The following is a 20,161-nucleotide window of genomic DNA, read 5'->3' on the forward strand; positions in this document are numbered from 1 at the left end:
CAGAAGATGTTGGAGCTGTGTTGAGGATTGCAAAGAAAAAGAAGAGCAAGCAAAGGGCCTGCACTGCGAGGGAAATCACCATGTGGGGCCAGCACAGTGTATAAAGAAAATAAACGAATAAAAGTAAATATCAAAGATAAACAAAAGAAATGGTGCTGGACCAGGAAAGAGATGCCGCTAATCAGAGAATCTGCATGGACAAAAAAAGGGTTTTGGCATTTATTTCCATAGTAAGTGGATAGGAGATTTTTGAGCATTGTTGAATATCGGGTGAAGACTTAGACTACTACACTGAGGAAGGTATTTGCACAAACTCAGACAATTGGATCTGGGTAATAGTATGGCCACAGTCATTAGTGAGATCAATTTGGGTGGTAACTTTTAGTTAAACTCACTGGAAGAAGGTGCTACAGTAAAGGACTAGCTAGCTAGTTCCCAGAAGGGGGCAGCAATGCAACATTACGGATGTCGGCTGCCGTAAATCTCTAAGGAGGAAGAAGAAAAAAAGAAATAGGAGAAAGACAACGTGAACCGGAAGTGGTTCTGCCTGACTGATTTGGACCATTTCATTCTCCGTCGTAGTTTGTAGTTCAACAATGCAGGTAATGTCTTTTTATTGCCCATGTATTGCCATTTACCTCTGATACTTTTTATATTATTTACAGGTATTTTACTTGTGCACATGGTGCTTCTGATTTACTTATTTGTAGAGCCAGCAGTTACTAAATAAGGTAACTAACGTTAACGTTCTGTCAAAAGCTAAGTTGGCTAAATGTTAACGCTAACGCTAGGTCAGTTCACGTTCAGGTAAACGTAGCTAGTTTACCCTAACTGTTACAATGGGTCAACCTTAATGTAACGTTCAACTTCAACTACTTAATTACTTAAAAGTAATTTTAAAACTTGGTATTTGACACATACTGTCGTAGAGATAGTTTGATGTGTTCGGTGTGCATTTGGCGTTTTTGGTTATCACATAACTAGAACTTTTCTCTTTTATCTCCCATAGCAACGAGAAGAGAAGCAGTTAGAAGCGGCGGTGGAGTCTCTCTTTTCTCGGGTAGCGCACGTCAAGAACGCTCTTCACAGTTTCATTTATAAGTTGGAAAATGAATATGAGCGATTAACCTGGTAGTAAAGCGGTTTATTTTCAAAGAGTTGCTAAATATTGGAGTTTGTACCGTTGAAAATCCGCTTATATAGTTGCTATGTATCATTTTCTATTAAAGGTATAGCTAGCTAGTAGCTAGCGTTAAGTAATCTTTCCTCAAAATCAATGTATCAACTATTACAAAAGTAATCATTTTCAATCATAACTTATGACCCACGAAAAGTGTGTGACGGGTCTGTATCTACAGAGAACCTGCCTCTGCTTTTTTATTTTACTTTGCGTGTGCTGAACATTTCTTGGTGGTAACAAACCGTTAACAGTTGAAAATAGCAGCGGTGAAAACCCAGTGTAATGTCCCCATACTACTGTGCAAGGTTTTTCCACCAATACCCCAATTCTTTTATGTAAGTTTTTTGTGAGTGTGTGTTTGTCATTCAGGCCCTCTGTTTTGGACAACTTCGCTCTTTTATCTGGTCAGCTAAACACTATCAATAAACTGCTCAAGAACGAGAAGACACCTTTTTTCGCAACCAAGTTATAATACCACTGCTTCTGTCTCCAGACCGAGGAGTGAGGATTTAGCATTAGAGAGTGAGTATCGAGCCTCCGACTGATGTTTCTGCTTCTCTGATGTTTAAAGCAAATCTCTCTGGCCTGTCCGTTCATGGCCTCTGATTGATCCCCCCCACAGAAACTCACAGAGCAGCGTGCCCAGTCTTCAGCCATGAGATTGTACAGACTACTTGCGGACCAAGCCTGATCCGAGAGAGGGAGGAGCAGGGAAAACAGCTGAGTGCAGAGGCGGCACGAATCCAGGTGGCCACGAGGTGGCACAGGTTGGATACCCCCTTTACACCAATGGCTCACTCGGGTTATACCAGGGTTGACTGTGTGTTTGAACGGGTTAACCCCCCTCGATTTTCTGGGCTTTGCGACCCAGTCGCCAGGTGGGTTTGATCAAGGTAGATTTAGACTAGGGTCGATTTCATGTGAATTGCCCACCGACCTGGGTCACTAACAGCCAGGGCGGGGCAAATTATGTGATTGGAATAACGGTGGAGCATGTCGTCAGTGGTCGCCGACTATGTTTGCCGTACACTTAAAAAAAAACAAACCCAACAACATCAATTTTGTCTCACTGTGCTTTATGCTAAGTTTTCCAATAAATTGCATAAAACTAGGATTATTTTCAGCAGAGCGGAGCGGAGCGGTTCATCATTTCCAAACAGTCCGCTGACAGTGAGTGCCCAGATGTTTAATAGTCTTTAATAGCCTTTTGCAGAGTGGTAGAACATAAACTTATGACATAAGTTGTTTAATTGTCTCACCGCTGCGACTCTTACTCCCTTTCTTTGGCACAAGACAAGTCTGCAGACTGCTGTTTAGTGCGGCTGCTGGGGAGAGTGCTTTCTCTATTTTTTTTTTTACTTTGTCTTTTAAAAAAATGTTTTACTCGTATGTAAAATAATATGTAAAGTCATTTTTGTGGTGGAATTTCCAGAAACACTATGTTGTGGTAAGATGAGACAAGAGGGGGAAACTTGGGCAACATCAGGTTACTCCTAGATCACATGTCAGGGGACAATGAGATCTATTCGATCCGACTCCCAACACCTAACCTGTCCTATGTTCAAGTAGGAATGTATGTGCATCTCAAGAGATTCAGGTAGTTAAGGCTCCTTCATGATAAAGGCAATATTATGTTTTAGGGCGCCATCAATATCTTTGCATAACCCAATGTGACAGCAATAGCAATAGCGGGAGAAATATTCCTCTTGGAAATACACACTTAGGGTTGGGGCGGCACTACAGGAAACTACACTGTTGTTAAACTGTTTTGCTACTCTTAATTCTCTTTGATCGGGATTTCATTAAATGCTTCTGTGTATATCATCAAAGTCCCCCAAACCTTCTTTACGTATCCAGAGTTGTGCTGCTGCTGTTAAGTTTTGTTGTTTTGGTAAATGTACAACAGTCATTTGCCTTACATTGCTTATTGCTGTAGCTATATATTGCATTGTTTCAACCCATTGTCCCCGGTTATATTTTATCAACAGAAACAGATCCAGACGTTAAATAATTGTGTTCCAATCTGCTAGAGAAGCTTAACAACCCTCGTGATGAGAGAGATGCAGAAAGTGCAGGTATGTTGCAATTTCACTCTCCAGGTAATTCATCTCAACTGTATTTATACATTTAATATGTTGAAATATGTTTCTTCCCCAGCAATACGACGACAGAACAAACCATCTTTCAACCCTGCTGATACTAATGCCTTGGTTGGAGCTGTTGCATTTGGAAAGGGGCTTTCCAAATGTAGGCCTCCAGGTCCAGTGGCCCCTGGGCATCCAGGGCAAGGGCCATGATGAGTGGAGGTCCAACCTTACAGCAGGTCACTATTGGTGGTGGTTCAAGCCAACAAGCAGGTATGGGTGGACCTGTGGCTCCACAACAGCAAGGGCAGCCAGGTAGGTAGGAGACCTGGAGATCTGGGTTAGTATTTCACCTGACTGCTTTGAGTTTTGTTGTTTGTGTTGGATTTTTTTGTACTGATGTTAAGCCATTGCTGTTTCTTCAGCTCCCTGTCTTTGTGCGTAATTTTGAGAAAATATAACCTTCCACACAACACACTTTAAACAGTATTGGACAATAAATAGCTCTATCAAAGATTTTTTTTTTTTTTATGATGAACAGGGTCAGGGCAAATGTTTGTGACTTCCTTTTATAAAGTGGTGATGCTGTTTAAAAGTATCTGACTTGACCTCAGCTTTTTGTCACGCTTGTCCTCTTGAGAGGTGAGACATTTTTGAATGAGCCTAATATTTCAAAGGAACTATTTAATAAGTAATAAATACACTTGATATTTACTGAATCTTTAGATTTCTGAATGCACATGTGACAAAGCATTAAAGCAATTGTTGGTAACTTTTATAAAAAAATAAAAAAAAAGAATTAATTTTGCTCACACTGTCAATGTTATCCTGACAGTACTACACAAATCAGATCATCTGTGAACAAAATCACCTTCCTCTGCCTCCTTTCCCAAGGAAAACATCTAATCACAGCCAAGGGGGTCGCTAGCGATGACCGCTCGTGAACTCCAATTAAAGTAAAACTTGGCTTTGACCATAGTTCATGAGCAGGGAAGTTACCTAATGAACCTGTAATTCTTTTGATTTTTTTTCTTCCTCAGGAAAAATGCCAAGCAGTATCAAGACAAACATCAAGTCTGCATCCGGTTCAATGCATCCTTACAACGATGAGCTCCTTTCTTACTTGTTAAGCCACATTGTTACCTTTTGATGACTCACCTACAGCAATGACAGCCTTTTAATACGTACAGTATCTTTGCAACCTTATATCAACTCATTATTTCATAGACTTGACCAACTTCTGGAAAGTATCACTCTATCTGAATCCGTTTCACTGACATTCTTTGTGTAAAATAATCTCAAACATAAAACGTTAAAACGACATTATTCATTTTTGATACATCATCTGATCCTCAGTGTTTAAGCCACTAGATGGCAGTATGTCATCATTTATTATAAATAGCTTGTACTTAAATCTGTACTAGTCACCCTTTTTAATAAAATATCTCTTAAAAGAACTTCTGGTTGCGTAATGAACAAGTTTAAATCATAACTTTTTTTTTATTTTGTTTGTGTACTTGAGTAAAGTAAGTAATCTGCAAATTTAAATTCAAAATAAGTAAACTGTGTTGCCATGCTTAGTCAGTAGCTTATTTTTTAGAATCAGGTGGTGTTTACAACTCAAGTTGTCAAAACTGTAACCGTGTGGTAATTAAACATCACTAGTGTTACATGTCTTGACACCCATCAAATGACCATCCCAACATTTCAGACACGCACCATGATCTGATGTCCATCCAGTATTTCTGCCGTTTTCTTCTCTTTGCCCATTTTGCTGTAGTACCAAAGGTGAGAATAATGAGGGTGGACGTTGCTCTGTGTGGCCTGATAATGTCAAAGTGTTTAAACGTGGCAAATGAGGAAGTATCGGTGCTGACGTGTGAGGGGGGCCTCTCCACGCTGGCTCTCTCTGTCCACTAATCCCTGTCCTGCTGTACAACACAGTGACCATGCTGCTGTCACAGCATGCAGGCACATGGCTGACCTACATACACCCTCTGTCCCCAAACAGGCAGACGTCTTGCTGTGTCAGCCACCCGGTGTCAGATGCTCTGGTGAGACAGCTCAAAGCTGCACAAGGTCACACTTGTGTCCACGAATGAGGCCTAAATTATAAAAACAAGACCTAACGGGCAACATTCTGCAAACCTCAGAAAACAGAGGTTGAACTGATTTTTTTGCCAAACTAAAGGAACAGGATTAATTCATTATTCTATAAAAAATAACCTTACACAGACATGAGTTTAGTTATCCATCAAAGTAGTCATGTCTTTTTTTTTTTATGTGGCATTGCTGTGGTAATAGAATCATACTGGAATTAAACATAAAAAGATGTTCCCTTGGGTTACACACAATTTGATTTTCACAATGTATAAAAATGCAAATATCTGCTTTTCTTGCTATGATAGAATGTCTGCTGTGAAACATTTAGGCTTTGATGATTATCAGTGGAGGAGAAATCAGGATGCCATTGTACAAATATTACAGTGAAAGAAGTGCATGTATATCCTTTTTATAGTTTATCATTTATTTTAGAGCAAGTTGTCAGTAGGCTGAAATTATGTTATTTATTAAATTCATTCTTTCTTTCTTTTTCCAGTGGTGTGGTAGTTGTTTATTTCACGGCCATTCTGAGGTAATTTTGATGAACAAAAAGGTCCACTAAGCTTTTTCTGCAGCTTTCAACTGCATCTTAAGGTGGCCGTTAAAGAATACTTACTATTGGAGGATATAATCAACGTCTAAGGTAAACAAAATTGTTACATGATCAAATACTTAGAACTAGAAAACCAAGATAAACCAAAGTGCAGTGACTGTACTCCTGCATGCCAAGGTTAGCTGGTGAGATAGCCTCAGCTTAAGCAAATTTAACCACCTTTTCCAGTTTTTCCTTGATTGAAAAAAATCAATGTGTATGCTTCAACACCTCAGTGATATCATACCACATAAATAAGACCGTGAATAAATCTTAAATCATAATGAGTAACACCAACAAAGAAGGCCTGCCAATATGCATAGTTAAAAGAATAATCCCGTCTACAGCTCTTCTGGAAACCTCTTTGGAATTCCCATTTCATATATGGACTGTTCTTACATAGTTAAGATACCTTTAAATAAGTTAATTAATATAATAATTAAATTAAATACAAATTGTAAATGTAATTCTTTTATTAGGTGTAAAATTACAGTTTTTTTTTTTCACAATTGCTATGATGACAATTTTCAATACTTTTGACAACTTTCATAAACTCTTAACGCACCAACACCCTACAAAACATTGACAAAACAATTTCACGCTCAAAATCAAACATTGTAAACTCCAACACAAATTTTCTAAATACAATAATACACTAATACATTACTACCAAAACAATGCAAACATAATCTTCCAAAACACTTATACATCTTCTCTTCCAACAGGACATTTAGTCATATAGACATAGAACAATATATACCAAACACTAATATCAGATGGAATTACAGAAACTGCACTTTTTGTGTCAGGTCTGCTCCCTATACAATAGGCAACAGTGATTGTAATGATCATAGATTGTGTTTTTGCACTGCAGTTTCTTCGAATCCTCTTTATATTTTTTTTTGTTGGTTTAGTGATGCTGCATTTTGTTTCTTTTGCTGCAGAAATTCAATACAAAAAATGAAAGCCCTCTCAGAGTAGCTTTATAGAATTTACGGTTTATGACAAAAAGGAGACACAGACAGAATTGTCTGGTAGTCGTCTTCCTCTCCTCGTGAAGGCATTTGTCTTACTTTCTGTGTTACCTATATTGTTCAATAAGTCCTCTTTTATGTAAATTTGTCAGTAAAAATCCATTCTTTAGCAGTCAGTCATAAAAAAAACTAATTCTTTGTAATAGTATGCGTTTTCAGTGCCCTTTTAGGTAAATGTTTCTTTTACATTTTATGTAAGGTCTTTGATAATAATAATAATTTACAGTCCGCCTTCAAAGGGCTAAAGTAAGGTTAACCTATAGGGGCCTATCTAGATTGTTACATAGTTTGACTAAGAGCCTTCAAACTTTCAAACCCTTCACCGTTCCTGTTGTTAGTGCTCTCTGCCTCCTAAAAGACACACTGAAGTCCCACAGACCATCAGAGGTCAGCATTGTTTCACTTTTGGGGGCAAAAACAGATTTCTTTAAACTGCCTTGGTTTTTGCACATTGATTAAATATTAATTTGAATACGTAAAACAAGATTTTGTATGTGTTACAGTGGGATGGTATAGTCACAGCCAGTGCATTCAGTCTGACTCTAAACCATGCTGTACATCCTGGATAATGTGAATACTCAATATGGACAGCTGCCTGCTAAATTACAATATACAGTATATATAGCAGGGTACACAGAGCAGGGGGAACTGGGCAGTTTTCTTATGAGACATAAATCCATCTTGACAACATAATCAGTATTGCTATCTCATAAAAATACAGGATTCCCACTAAAGGGACAGACACACTACAGTGACCAAATGTGTCAAATTACTTAATGTCCAAAAATGCAGGGAAACCATTTAAGAAGATAAAAAACAGAGGCAAACTCAAAACAAATTAGCTCACAGCTACATGAGAATTGACGATCAATGAATGGTCCTCTTTTGTTGTTAGATGTGAGTGCAATAATTATTGCAACAGCAGTGTATCGGAATGTCCTTAATCATTAGCACAACATATTTTTGTTTCATTTTTGATTCATGTTTTGGAGAGAGAGAGATAACTTTCTCCTTTCTGTAATAAGAGTAGCTCCTGGCACAGTCTTAAAGGTTTAATGAAGAACGTGATAAGGTCCACATCTTGCTTATTATGGAAGCTTTAGTCAAATATAAAGAACCACTTTACAGCCTTAAACTCCCACACCCCAAATTCCTACATTTACTGCAGATTCTAATTCAAATTTTCCACGGTTGAAATAACTTGAAAGGCTACGATGACGCACACTGATCTGTGAAATCTTTTCAAATGTCTTCTTTATGAAAGTTTGGATCAGAGGAATTCATTAAAGATCTGTGGGTGGCATAAGCAATGCCAACTTAGGCTTTCCAGTAGCAAGTCTTTGCCAAACTGAACTGTTTCCAAATCTGTAATCTGCACACTGACTGACTGAAACACCCCACACCACTGAATACTGGACCAGAACCTTTGTCTTTAGAGTTATTTTGTGAGCAACATGATTCATATACGATCGATCAGTAAAGAGAAGACTTATTTTATCATATTAACACAGAGGGGTTTCTTGAGACAAAGCCTCTTTATTATGTCGTGACCTCAGACCTTGCATTGTCTGCTTCAGTAGCTCTTCCCTCAGGGCACGTGTGTAGTCTTGGTTTGTGTGTGTGAGTCATGCTGGCAGGCGGCGTTGACATAATTGATGCACATTAAGCATTGTGTGTAAGGCCTTATGAGCCATGTTATTGTCACTGATATAATGTAAGCCCTGAGCCCCACATTATTTGCCACATGCATTGTGGTCTGGTAGAGTATGACTGATAATAACTCCAAGAATGAGAAGACTGACATGTACAAAACAATGAGGTTGAGGTCAAAGAAGACAGAAGTGCATTTACTTTCTACCCACTGCTTTGATTTCTTCCCTTACATCAGAGGTCTGTCTGCTTTTGCGTTTTTGCTAAAACTGAATATGAATATGATATGAATATTTATCTCTTTGCCACAATAAAGCATCTTGCACATAGCCTATTTGCGACATTTTTAAGTTCTGAAATAGAGTTGAAACATTAGAATTTGTTAGGAGTCTGTTTCTGTTTACTTGACCAATGGAAATTTCACTCTCCGTTTATCTCAGATTTGGTTTCCACTAATTCCTGGTGCCAGCTGTAATCCAGACCAATGAGTTTAAAGATAACAAAATGCTGTATAGCTGTGATAATCTCTGTGGATTCATCACTATACCTTTAAATACACTATACCCTTTACAGATTACAGTTAGTCATCCCCAGTTGTTAATATAAAAACATTGATTATAGCAACTTTAAACTGATATATCAAAGAGCCAAGGTCATGACCTCATGTCCGGACTAGCCTCTGTTTCACTACTTCTGTAACTCAATGCAAAATCTCCTTTTTTATTTTTTTATTTGAACCTTTTTTAACCAGTCAAACCATTAGGAACACATTGTTATTTACAAGTGGCTTGGCAAAAGCAATTCCTCTTGCTTGGTTTGTATGGGGGTTGAAAAGAGAAATATTAGAAGGTAAAAAGACAGCAGCACACCACACACAAACATTTCTAACATATCCACCACTCACACACAATCATAACACCACAACATGTGACAAACACACATTACATACAGTAAATTATTACAGTCTTGCACACAATCATCAGCAGTACAACAACAGGGCAAGATAGCATAGCAACAAGCAGCAAGACAAACAGGTAAGGCAAAACCAAAATATAATGGGATAACAGTGAGCAGCCAACAGATAAAGTTAGTGAATATTAGTGGGTCATTAAACAGCTGCATGTGTCAGCAAGAATGTCCATAATAGAGGTCTTAAAAGCTGACCTGGAGATACAATTTTCCAACTTCATTGATTTTGCGGGTCTTTGGCTGCAGCAGATTGGAATGACAACAGATAAATAGGGTATTTGTTTTGGGTACTCAACAGAATATGGTGAGAAGATCAATGTTTTTGGCCGCAGATGCAGTTTGCAACAAGTAAAACAAGTGTGGGGGGGGGAAGTGGTGTAAGAGGAAAATCCGTATCCAGCAGATGATAGAAAACACTAAGCTTCTGGAGTGGACTCTTGCATGCTGACCTATATTAACGTCACCATAGTCTAACATTACAACAATTATCCTTTGAAATGAGTTAGTTTAGCAGAGGGAGGTGAAAGTGGAGCGTGTTTTCTATACAAGAAGCCAATTTTAGCTTTAACTATATATTTTGTCAGGCTGTGATGCTAAGCCCATGAACGTTTAGGGCTTATGGAAAATAGTGTCTGTTAAAGGCTGCTAAAACATTAATTATTGAATAAAACAATCATTGTTCTTATCAAACACTTGATGTAAGCCACACAACATACTGTAGAGAAGGCCCTTTTCCATAGCTGAAGTTCTAATTACTAGTGTAGTAGAAATGCAAATGGGATTTTAAACAAGATTACTTCTAAAACAGAACCCAGACGTACATGTTTCACTTTTCCTCTCTATTTAAGCTGGATCCTCTACAAGGAAGCGTCTCAGGATTGGTTAATGCATAACCCACCTTAGGGCCCTTTCCATTTGTAAACCCACCTTTTCATGTGTCAAATGTTGTTGTTTTGGCATTTTGGTATGAACATCAAAAGATACCAAAAAGTTGCACACAAGTCTGTCAATTTTTCTATGAGTCGTCATGGTCAGAAACAGGTCAGATGTCTGTCCCAAGATGGTGGGGAAAGTAGGTCACAGTATATCTCGCGTATCTATGTCGGCGGGGCGACCTCTAGCTCACCCAGTAGGGAGCGTGCGCCCCATGTAGGCTGAGACCTTTGCAGCGGCCTGGGTGCTGCGTATCATCCCCCATCTCTCTCCCACCTTTCCTGTCTATCCACCGTTGCAATCTGATAATGAGAAAAAATGCCCCAAAAATATCTTTAAAAAAATCTTTACGTCAGCCACACCTGTTGCTTACAGGAAGGAAACCTCCTCCAACAAAAATGGTAACTCAAAGAAAAGAAATAATGATTAAGTTGAGAATGCTGGGGGATTTCCTATGACACTTCTTTCTCTTTTCATCTGTGTGTCTTTATGTCCCATTTAATGCATGTTACCAATTTAGCTGCTTCTTCTAATCATCTCTGTCTGTCTCTCTCTGTCTCACCCCCCCAAACCGGTTGAGGCAGATGGCCACCCACCAAGAGCCAAGAGTGTCGGAGGTTTCTGCCTGTTTTTTTTCTTCTTCGCACTGTGGCACCCAATGCTTGCTCTTGGAGGGAATTTTAGGTCTCTGTCAATTATATATATATATATATATATATATATTATATATATATATATATATATATATATATAAATGTGTGTACAATGTCAAATGTGTGCACTTTATCTAAACAATTTAAGGTTCAAGCAAATAAACAGATTCCAAAACAAAGCAGCTGTGTGATGTCAATTGTAAAGTGTGGTTCACTGCAGCAAACTATGTGGTAAGAGGGTGTGAATATATTATATTACAATAATATGTGTGAATCAGCCTTAACGAGCCAGCATCTGAACTAATAACAGGAACCCCAAAAAATACTGAAGCAGCTAAATAGACTTCAGCCAACATATATCTGGTAAAAAAGGTGTATTTTCTCTTTGGTGAAATGAATGAAGGTACTTATATTTTTTCTTAGAGATCAAAGAGCTAGCACAATTTATTTTGTGTGTAGATTTTTCATTTAGACAAAGCAGTCTCAAATAAACATTTGAACTGCATGTACCTAAACTAATGCTTTTTTTTTTAGACATCTAGGTTATTGTTGTTTCCACTGAATTAACATTAGTAGTATTTCAAGTATTTCAACCAAATTTACCCAGTTTAAACCAAGACATCGGGGCATCTTTTGACTTGCAAATCAACAGATCAGTGGGTTCTGGGAATGACTTGCACTTCTTGTAGAGGCTAGATCAAAAACACTAACACTTGCCATCTGAATTTTATTCCTTTTAAAATGGGTTTATACCCATTTCATATGAAGCCTTAACCCCCACTCTAACTCCCTAACTGTGGCTTGTAAACATTTTACCCCACATTTATAATAGAGGTTTGCTCCTTGAGGCAGTGGGTCCGGGTTTGACTCCAACCTGCAGCCTTTTGCTTCGTTCCCCTTCTCTCTCCCCTTTCATTTTTCATCTGTCCTGTCAAAAAGGCCAAAATTGCCCATGGTATAATATTTGGCCTCATCCCGGCACTCCCTAATTTAATGATTTAGAACAACCACAGTGTAGTCTTCTTAAAAACCTACACTGCATTTGTCACAGTGTATCATGTTATCCAGTCTTTTGTTAAAGGAATCACAAATTCAAGAAAACATACACAGATTTTCTCGGAATGGGATTTACACCTTTTCACAATGTAATGGCAGAATAGAATTAGCCTCACAATGACTTTTGGTTTTAAAGAACATATAATATAAACACGTCCAGCACTTCTTGCCTTTCATGCCTCAAACAGTGGCCCTTGATAGAAACAAGGAGGCTTCTCCATGTAATTACACTTGATCATGTTTGCATACATTATGTCACTCCCACAGTCTCTGTCACGCTCTTTGATTTTGGATGCCCTCTTCTTAATCCACAAGTTAATTTTTTCAACCCTTTCTTCTTTTTTTTCCAGGGACGGATTGTATTGAGGAGCAGCAGCAAAAATCCTGTCTAGTTTATCTGGAGGAGAGAGAGATAAGTGTTTTCAGCTCTTTCAGGGAACGCGCATTCACCATTCCATGGATGTGGATGGTGGGGGTGGGGTGGGTTGGGTGGGGTCTGTCTGTCTGGAGCGCACAGCTTTCACTCACTTCGAAAACTGTGAAAATGTCCCCTTCACACCTTGGGCAGCTCGGTCAAGCTCTGGCGCTATGTTAGTGGTGATAAAATGCCTGCATGCAGTGGCATAGTTGGAAGTGAGACGTGCAATGTTATCCAGAGGTGTTGGACTGACAAGTCTACAACGTGTAAACTTGTATCCTACAGTGACTCCTGACCCTGACCCTGTTACAAAAGCCTGGAGGAGAGAAACCACATGCAAGTTTGAGATGAAATTCAGCGGTACATTTGTGTAAAACGTAATAAAAGCACATGGAACTTGACATGAAAAATGACAAAACTGCAATTTATGCAACAAAGAAAACCATTTATTTGGGATCCGCATTGCCAGTACAAATTAAGAGACCATAAAACCTACACCTTTCAGCTATTTTTCTCCACAGAAAACAGGTTCTGAATTTGAATTAAAAAGACAATAGTTTTTTCATTCAATACCTTTTTACATACGCAGAGACCTAAAAGTTAAAACTGTCAAGAAAAAGGCTTTACAATTTCACTCTGAAATCCTTATAAAAAGAAATCAACATTCAAAACACTGCAGTACGTTATTTTATTGAGAAAAAAAAGACATGCAACAAATAAAACATTTTATGTTTACAAAATCGTTCATTTTTCTTTTCATGTCTCTTTTCCTTTTAGATTCAAAAACTAAAAAGCATCATTACATGAAGCTTCGATAATATTTGACAGGCAATGTAAAAAGTAGGGTTAAGCTGTTTTTTAAGGGTTGCAAAAACAATCCTTGTGTTTGCCTTGCATGGCCGGTGTTGTCAATTCACTCCAATGATTCAGAAGACACGACTGAGGCAGGATGTATCACAATGGTGCTCAGCCCCTAGACTGTAATACTGAACAGGTAAGTCGAGGAGGAGCCGCCCTCTGAATAATTCAAATTAGTTTGTTCGGTTTAATCATGCCGCGGTTGACCTCGAGACAATAGCTCTGAAACAACCATGATTTCATACATGTGTAATAAATACAAACACACTGATAAACTGTTAAAAAATCCTGTGGTTTTCAGGCTGTATTGTGACTGATTGGTATTTCAGGACCAAATTTGTTTTCTATAAGGGTTCAGTTAAGCTGAAAACAATGCCAGAGGTAATGTTCACACTAACTTTTCACCTCACCTTCATTCAGACAGTAGCCATCTTGGAGACAGGCTGGTAGTTCGATCGTTTGAGCACAAAATAACAAGGACTTCACCTTAAATCCAACAGGAACTCACAGGCTGCGTTAAAATGGCTACAGTGTAAATCAAAGATGCAAAAAAAGAGTAAATGTGCATATCTACTGACTGTATATAGAGCATCTTGGGGTAATTCACATATAATGGCATAGCCAAAAGAAACAGCCCTGTAGCAAGGCAAAATATATCCGTTACAGTTATTCACAAATGGAGACAAAAATATATCCAGATAATATCTGGATTTGTGTGCCATCAGGGTATTCATTTCCGTTCAAATTTATATAAACATTACTGTATTCCAACTGCATTTTTGGTTTTGAATACAGAGTACTAGAGCATTATCAGATGCTCACTAGTACCGTAGATAATAAATCCTACAAGAAGAGGAAAAAGAAAATGTCAATAAAGCTGATCCCAATGTAGAGGATACAAATCTGCATTTTTTTGGTATCAAAGTATGTAAATGCTGATATCTCATGAGGACTATTCTAATCATGTATACATGTTGGACACATACTATACTGTACATACAACAAAGGTCACAGATTTAATTTTCCATTTTGGATTGGTTTGTGTGGATGGACGTGATGTTTTATTTATTTAAAAAAAAAGAAGTGATGGGACTCTTGAATACTGAGAATTCAAACACTGGTTCTCTTTCAAAGATTCTGCCTAATGTTATCAGAGAACAGGAGTTAAGGGATAAGTAAATTCTTTCAGCACTGACTGTATATAGATTATATTATGTTACAATCCAAGCATTCAATGGGACATTTTAAGCACACACAATATTGTTTTGCTCTCCCACCAATATATATAAAAGGAAAAAAAAAAGAAAATTCTTATCATCTGAAGAATTATTTAATTTAAGCATCTAATTTATAATTCTCTGTAATCTGTGCTCAAATGTCCCGTCACACTCTCAGGATTATCACACAAATATATTCCGCGAAAGAAACGGAATTTCAGAGAAAATACATGCAATGTGTTCCCAACAACATGGTACCTAAAAATCTGAATTACAATTTTCTTTTGGATTTAGTTATCAGCAGTATTTGGCTTTACTGATCTCACTGACACACTGACTGACACATATGTGATCATGTACACTCTCTTTCTTATATGACTCCTATAGTTGTAAAATCATGAAATTGTTTTTCTTCAACATTTACAAATGTTAGCTTTGAGTTCAATCATTAAGTGTTATTGTGCTTTAATACATATTGACGTGCCATAATTGCGGCTAATGTTGTCATTGATTTAGTGTTTCAGGTCAATTGTTCTGAAGATGAACTCTTGCTTGCGTAGAAAACTGTGAAATTTTTGCATTACTGTACTGCATAATAAAATATATAATGCCTTGTATGTCGTTGTAGAAGTTCTGAATCAAAATTTATATATCGAGGCTGACTACTTGATATTAACTGACTAATATGAATGGACGAAATCATAATAAACTTTACATGTATGGCATTAAAATAGAAGGACATCATAAAAAAACATTATCAAAATTCCTCCAGGGTTGAACTTTGGCACTATAGATAGACATAATGTGTGAACACAGAGTCTTACGACAGGGCATGATGTGTTGTACAATGAAATTCCAATAATTATAAAAAATTGTAAAACCGAAGCATTTGAAATTCTGTTTTCTCTGTTGTTATGTCGTAAATAGAGTTAGTGTGGAAGCATTTAAATTTACAAGACTTGGGGCATTATGCTGCTAACTGTGTGCCTACTGACTGAGTGAATATAATGTAAGAGAAATACAAAGAGGCAACATGGACATTGAGTGGAAACTGTACAAAGTGTGGATGTGAGTCCCTTATGCAGGCTGCTAACGGTGCTGCAGTAGTCAGATAGGAAAAGTTAAGTATTTGTCCGTAAATGTCATCCCTCATCCCAACTGTGTCCTGCCATGTGACTACATACAGTAGGCACGTGGGGTTTTGGGAAATGTGGTTTGGGTGTGCAGTGGTGGAAGAAGTTGGAAGCAGAGGAACGAGGAGTGACGGGGGGTTGAGGATCAGTTGGAGGTGTCAGAGTGAACGCTTCCGGGTCCTTCTGTGGGCGAAGTCACTGATGAGGGGGGTCGGAGCATCCTGCCAGCCACCGTTTGCCTGAGAGAAAAAAGGAAAGAAACAGTTGGGGGGGGGGGGGGGGGTGTGGGGTGTTACTTTCATATTCATTACTCAATGCAGCTAGGTCAAACACAGTGAGGTACAACAAATTAAAGGCCTGAGGGCAAGGTAGTGTATGAGCACAACATGGAATTCTGGGATATTTTCAGCTACACACAGTCACATATAGCCTTAAGCCAAATTGCCCCTGGATTGAAGAAAAAATCTTAAATTACAGCTACTATTTCCAAATAAGACTGACATAACAAATAGAAAATCATGTTTTCGCCCAAGCGCAAAATAGAGTGAACTAGTTTCTCTCCCCGCACACTCAAATCTTATAATGAAAAAAAATACACAGAAATGTTTTGTTCAAAGACAAAATCCTGTACAGCTTCAGTCAAAAAACAAGTATAATCAACATCATATGCACTAATTATGATGCTGACAGCAGGAAGTAACATAACATAAGATAGAGCTATGATGGCCTATCACTACCAGAGACAGGCCTGTGAAAGAGCATTTCGGATATTAATAGTAAGTTTAAAGCCGTCAGAAACTGGAAATGGTCCTCGACAGCCTTTCATTTCAAAGCCTGTTATTTCAGATGGCAGTAATCAAAAGTAGAGGGGTCAGATTGTAGAATGTCTGACTTGGATGGCTCTTTGCCTGTTTCAAAATTGTAGGCTAATTACAGTTGTAATCATCCAATATTTTTTTAAATTTCAGATAGATATTTCCTTTAACTCTATATGTATCTGTATCTAATAAACAACACATATACAACAGAATTTCTCTGGTCCGATGTTGAGACCAACATGTAGGAGACTTCGAGGCTATGTACTGGCATTTTAGAAATACATACGTATATATATATATTTTATGTTGTAAAAAACAAAGGTGAAATAAACCCTTTAAAATTTATATTCTCTAGTATAATTTATTTGGAGCCCATCTGTGCTCTAAATTTGGGACCTAAAACGGCCAGAAAAGCTTTGAGAACTTGATGACATATAGCGTTCACAGTACAACATTAAAACTTTGACAGAGACTACCACTTAGAAAAATTGGTTTTATCAAACAAACCGAGGAGCTCATATTTACAGGCAGGGCAGTGGCGAGTGGAGAGTCAAAATTTGGTTAACTTGCCTTAACTACATAAATCACAGGCAAACAGCTGGCAGACAGATATCCCGCTCTTACATTATGCATGCAGGACTTCTTTATATGGTTTAAAAATGAATAACAGCATACTGTGGCAGTGTAAGATGGGGTAGAGCAAGCAGGCGTCCAAGGAGAACCATATTTTTGAGGTCAAAGGACTGAAAAAGAACAGGGCTGAATACATTAGCAGCCTCGCAGGGTTAGCACAGCTGGCTGTGGGATGCACTCGAAGCAGCCAGCAAGCCTATTTGAATAAACATACATGTTTTTATATGGGAGACATTTCATCTGATTATCATATTGGCCACTGAGGCACGACAACGACAGTGGAGGAACCCAGCCGCGGCTGTGACCGTCCTCGTCCTCTCAGCGCGGCTCGCTGTCAGGGCTTAGTGTGGGCAGGAACATGATCTGAGCAATGCGCTTGGATTGCTGTCCCAAGTCCACACTCTGCTCTCCTTGTGTCTGTCTTATCGATTTCCCCTTTACGACACAGCTTGTCGCTGTGAATTCCCTACTCTTTGCAGCCGCCAGCAAGCAAACCCCCAACCCCTTCTTCACAACCCCCACTTCTACTTGAACTGCTGCAAAATAAGAACAACATGAGGGGAACACACCCCTATGGCACATGGATGAGTTGTTGCCAGTGGTCAGTGGGTAGTGTTTATTTTTAGCAACAAGACAGCGCCGTTCTTAAGAAGATTTTATGGGAGCTTCTGGCTCTGGGCTGCTAATCACAAGTCAGGTGGTTTTAGGGATATGAAGTCCAGTGCAGGAGGGTGTCACCTGTTTGTGCAGTTCGCTCACGGCTGACTGTACGTGGCTTGCAGGTGCTACACCATACCTGATCCAACATGACAGGCTCAGACGGCAGCTCTGCATGTGTGGGCTGACACACGCTGTGTGTAGTTGGGCACCGCGTGCTGCCCGTGGCGCAAGCGATACGGAAGCAATCAACTAGGTAACCATGGAATAGAGACAAGTCCTACTGAGTGGCATTCTGAGCCCTATGGCTTTGAAATAATTGTGGGGAGAGAAAAAAAAAAAAAAAATCCTTACATTGATGCCCTGCGGACTGTACATCTGGTTGGCTGTGAGTCCTTCACTGTATCCTCCTGTCTGACTGATAACATGGCGAAGGGTATCCACCTGAACATTCCCAAAACAACAAACATAGCAAGGTCAGAGTCCACTCAGTGTAAGCAAGAGAAAAGAGCAAGGGATGACAAGATGATGAAAGAGACAACAAGAGTACACTGCTGCAAGTATATCCTTGGAGACAATTAGGTCCAATCAAAACTAAAGGAAATTTAGGTTAAAAAAAAAATCTTTTTGTTTGTTTAAATAAAACCTATTCAAAATATTCTGTCCTTGGAACTGTGAAGAAGCTCTATATTGGAGCCAGTACAATGTGGTCATTTTTTACACAACAGAAATTTAAACTTGCCATAGCATGAACACTAGGTATAAATAATAACATTAATTATGGCTTGTTCCATTTAGGTCCAAGTAAACTGTAAACTGTTGGGTTAGTTCCCCTTTGTTAAATGTACAGTACTATGCTGCATGTGCTATGCATGAACAGAGTAAACACATACAAGAGGGCTTTCATGCATGCAAGGCGTAAAATATTTAGTTAGCAAAATATTTTCAAGAGCAAAATGAAATGTTAAGTAAATTCTGCATTCTGCGCATGTTAGAATGGAAGAAAACAAGAAAAGCTGCCATTATTCCGAGTTGGGATTGCTCACGCACTGTTCCAAGATGGTTATCACCATTGCTGGCCCTTGAAGTACGCCCATATTTCAGTAAGGAGGCTACATTTGATCTATGTGTTAGATTGTAGCAGTTTGTTAACAAGTAAAACCAAATGCTAGAAGAAACAGGTATATCACTTTATAACTAGCATTTCTAGTTAAGTCATACAATATTTGGATATGACATTAGTCTATTAATGATAATAGTTACACCTGTGCTGACATGTCAAAATGTGTTATTTGGGAAGTGAGGTGGGTCTGCCCCTGTCTGCTGTGCAGCTCTCGGCCTACCTGTGACTGCACGTTGGCTCCCACTGACCTGCCCCCTGGTACGAGTCCCCATTGAGAGACTGCACACTCATGAACAAGTCCCCGGAGTTTGACCATGTTAAAAGAGCCCAGCAGAACCTGAAAGGAGAGAGGAGGAGCAGAGCAGTCGCATCACAGAGAGACAGAGTGCAAGAGGGGAAAGCAAGTTAGCGAGTCCAGGCAGCAGCCTGGATGAGCAGCATGCAGAGGTAGCTAGCAGCCAGTCAGGCTCTGTAAATGCAAGGAATGGGAGCCATAGAGGAAAACTAATGGACACACGGACAACAGGACAGAGAGTACAGCTGTAACCGAAGAAGTTTGTGTCAAATTAGTATAGCCTTTACCTCCAACATATGAATAAGCAAGTAATGTGTACATTAGTGCTCATAAGAGGTTATAGGTTAGTAAGAATGAAAATAAAATTTAAAAAGTAGTCCAATGATCAATATAATTTTATTTCAGAGGTCATTTAGAAGAAAGTCTCAGGATGCGTTGAGCTTAGCTTAGTGCAAACACTTGGGGTTGTTAGCTTAGCTCTGGTCCAATGTACCAAATGAACCTTCCGACCAACTCATGGGACTTTGAATTTATTTGAGGACTACATGGTTAATTAGGAATACGACAGATTGACAAGTAGTTAAGAGTATATGTATTCACCTTTTTATAGACCTAAGTTAGTTGCTTGCATCAGCTTCCCAGACTCTATGCTAGGCTCAACATGTTTGTCTGTTCTGACCCTGCTAACACGGTACGTTTCTCAAAATAAAAACTGTAGCTTTAAAAGATAAGGCTATCAATATTCTTTTTTTTAT

General features: G+C 38.7%; 1 long non-coding RNA gene and 1 pseudogene across 1 annotated transcript; one reads left to right on the forward strand and one right to left on the reverse strand.

The window, feature by feature from the left end:
- The first annotated feature begins 526 nt into the window (after positions 1-526).
- On the forward strand, positions 527-4,414 carry LOC116685590 (mediator of RNA polymerase II transcription subunit 8-like; annotated as a pseudogene).
- Positions 4,415-15,738: 11,324 nt separating this feature from the next.
- On the reverse strand, positions 15,739-19,355 carry LOC116685591 (uncharacterized). Its single transcript, XR_004330987.1, has 3 exons — positions 19,332-19,355; positions 18,343-18,432; positions 15,739-16,119 (listed from the first exon to the last, which is right to left on the reverse strand). It is a non-coding gene; the product is annotated as an uncharacterized LOC116685591 (long non-coding RNA).
- Between the last annotated feature and the right edge of the window lie 806 nt (positions 19,356-20,161).

The sequence above is a fragment of the Etheostoma spectabile genome, unplaced genomic scaffold (assembly GCF_008692095.1).
Source record: "Etheostoma spectabile isolate EspeVRDwgs_2016 unplaced genomic scaffold, UIUC_Espe_1.0 scaffold00570063, whole genome shotgun sequence".
Taxonomy (NCBI): domain Eukaryota; kingdom Metazoa; phylum Chordata; class Actinopteri; order Perciformes; family Percidae; genus Etheostoma; species Etheostoma spectabile.